The sequence below is a fragment of the Salvelinus sp. IW2-2015 genome, unplaced genomic scaffold (genome assembly GCF_002910315.2).
Source record: "Salvelinus sp. IW2-2015 unplaced genomic scaffold, ASM291031v2 Un_scaffold2293, whole genome shotgun sequence".
NCBI classification, from domain to species: Eukaryota; Metazoa; Chordata; class Actinopteri; order Salmoniformes; family Salmonidae; genus Salvelinus; species Salvelinus sp. IW2-2015.
Window position 1 is genome coordinate 8,674 of NW_019943619.1, and position 3,356 is coordinate 12,029.

The window sequence follows — 3,356 nt, forward strand, 5'->3', positions numbered from 1 at the left end:
CTACAGAAAAACTCACATCAAACTTAAAGACAGGAAGTCCCAGTCCCCAATGTCATGCTCTAGTACATTTGGGTTGGCACATCTGAGAATGAACCCTGATATTCTAAAAGAAGGGCAACAACGTCAATATAATTGTACCTGAAAATTGTCAGTTGATTGCATAAATAATTATGATTACTAAATGTTACATGAATTGGAAATATTAAATATCAAAACCAAATGTTTGTTAATATGTATTGTATGTATAATATAGAACATAAAGTAATATGTATAAATCACTGATATCGATTCGGGGGGAAATCAGGTTGTACGTGCTTTTGAAACTAACAACTAAAAAAACTAATGGAAATGGGAGATATATTTCACCTCACTGGTTAGAGGACAACCTGCAGAAGACAGTCAGCTACATTGTGGAGTGATGCATTTAAATTTAGGGGTCGCTAAACAAAGGAACACAACACTTATTTGTCATCACTCATCGATATCACTTTGACATCAATTGTGCGAGTGGGAGATGAGGTTGCACGTCCTGTTAAAACTAACAGCTCAAAAACTACACGGAATCTGGGAGTAATGTGTACATCACTGGTTAGAAGACAACTTGTAGAAAACAGCTCGCTACATTTTGAAGTGTTGCATTTTGATTCAATTGGGTCACCAACATGGTAAGTGTAACACAGCTCTTTTTGTGTTAGTCACATTTTGTTAAACCACATAAATAGTACTCTTCCATTTCAGAGCCTGGATTTCCCCCCCTGAGGCTAATATCCATATCATGTTGAAATCAATAGAACAGGGGACAAACGTTTAGGGTTCTACATTGTGACATCATTAAAATACTCATACTACAATGTTAAAACATTCTACATTGTGACATCATTAAAATACTCATACTACAATGTTAAAACTGTTGGCATTAATTCATTGATATCACAAAAATAACTCCTTCATGTATGCATTTTCTGATGTTTGATCAGAGATCTTTTATCAGAGTATCTCTTGTCACACTGATCACAGCTATAAGGTTTCTCTCCTGTGTGTATTCTCTGGTGTAAATGTCAGCTGGCCAGATGTAGTTAACTCTTCCCGCATTGACCACAGCTATACGGTTTCTCTCCTGTGTGTATTCTCTGGTGTAGAGTCAGATTCTAGATGCACCAAAACTCTTCCCACATTGACCACAGCTATAAGGTTTCTCTCCTGTGTGTGTTCTCTGGTGTAATGTCAGAGAGCCAGATGTAGTAAAACTCTTCCCACATTGACCACAGCTGTAAGTTTCTCTCCTGTGTGTGTTCTCTTGTGTAATGTCAGCTGGTTAGATCTAAAAAACTCTTCCCACATTGACCACAGCTATAAGGTTTCTCTCCTGTGTGTGTTCTCTGGTGTAATGTCAGAGAGCCAGATGTAGTAAAACTCTTCCCACATTGACCACAGCTATAAGGTTTCTCTCCTGTGTGTGTTCTCTGGTGTAATGTCAAGCTGGATAGATGTTGTAAAACTCTTCACACATTGACCACAGTTATAAGGTTTCTCTCCTGTGTGTGTTCTCTTGGTGTACAGTCAGATTGCTAGATGTAGTAAAACTCTTCCCATCAACTAACATCAAGGCGGTGACCCGTTCCTGTAGGTTCATGCTCTACAACATTATAGGTTGCTATATAGGTTATTGTCCTGTTAGTACAGTTTTTTTGTATTCAGATCTCTGAAATGCACTCTACCTACGTAACATTTAATGTCTCCTTATATAAAGCTGGGAAAACAGTTTTCATGGGCACAGAAATTCCAAATCATTTCAGAGTTTGCTAAATCCAATGGTTCTAACCGAGAGCCACCTTAACACCTTAACTTTATTGACAACACCCAAATGGATACTATCATTAACGCGGTTCTTCAATAATTACACATCATTCTTAATACTGTAGCTGTTTAGTTAGTCACATGTTCAACTATCATCAGCTGATCCAGGAAATCATTTTCTGAACGACAGTCACATGACAAACATCACGACATGCAACAACAACCAAAGTGCCTCTTCATTCATTACTCTGGTAAAGACAGTTATGCCGTGCTCCACGTTGGATCCAACATCCCTAACAAATTGATGTTTATAATGTTATTGTCTGCTTGATTTACTGTAGGGTCTCGTTAGTCTGTTTGCACACAGAGATACTTTGCTCATAATGTGTAGAGAACTGTTCCTTGATGGATAGGCTATTGTACAACACACAGAGCTATTTTCCTTTATTTGTTGTTAGGTGAAGTTATGGGTCCTACAGTAGGTCTATGTTGTTGTTAGGTGAAGTTATGGGTCCTACAGTAGGTCTATGTTGTTGTTAGGTGAAGTTATGGGTCCTACAGTAGATCTATGTTATTGTTAGATGAAGTTATGGGTCCTACAGTAGGTCTATGTTATTGTTAGGTGGGAGTTATGTGCCAATTTGATAAACACTTAGTATACAAACCCTTATTGTCAGGCTGATGGCAAAGCTAGCCAAAGATAATTTTACTGGTTGAAGTATTTTTTAAACTATAAAGCAGTTGATTTTTGACAATAACACAAACATTTTAAGCAGGTGATTCAAGCGAGCCTTACAATTTATAATCCAATAGTAATGTGAAATACACTCATAATCAACCTGTAAATTGAGGCTATATTTTGCTTTCAACCTATGAGAACTCCCCTGAGTTTTCCCCCARGGTGGTGAATTAGTGACTAGACACGCTTAATTAATGTGAGTTTCCTTCAGTAGCACTCCTGATCTTATGCTGTAATATTCAGAATACATTGTGAAAATCTAAAATCTTCGCTCACCATTTTTGCTTCAGGCAGATATACTACATCCATAACTAGTGGTTTCCTCATTACCAGATATACTACATCCATAACTAGCGGTTTCCTCATTAGCAGATATACTACATCCATAACTACTGGTTTCCTCATTACCAGATATACTACATCCATAACTAGTGGTTTAGTTTTCCTCATTACCAGATATACTACATCCATAACTAGTTGGTTTCCTCATTAGCAGATATACTACATCCATAACTACTGGTTTCCTCATTACCAGATATAACTACATCCATAACTAAGTGGTTTCCTCATTACCAGATATACTACATCATAACTAGTGGTTTCCTCATTACCAGATATACTACATCCATAACTACTGGTTCCCTCATTACCAGATATACTACATCCATAACTAGTGGTTTCCTCATTACCAGATATACTACATCCATAACTAGTGGTTTCCTCATTACCAGATTATACTACATCCATAACTAGTTGTTTCCTCATTACCAGATATACTACATCCATAACTAGTGGTTTCCTCATTACCAGATATTCTACA

The 3,356-nt window shown here is 37.2% G+C and overlaps 1 long non-coding RNA gene across 1 annotated transcript; it reads right to left on the reverse strand.

Annotated features, from left to right (window-relative positions):
• Positions 1-668: 668 nt before the first annotated feature.
• LOC139025135 (uncharacterized) lies at positions 669-1,586 on the reverse strand. Its single transcript, XR_011476584.1, has 2 exons — positions 935-1,586; positions 669-893 (listed from the first exon to the last, which is right to left on the reverse strand). It is a non-coding gene; the product is annotated as an uncharacterized lncRNA (long non-coding RNA).
• Positions 1,587-3,356: the final 1,770 nt, after the last annotated feature.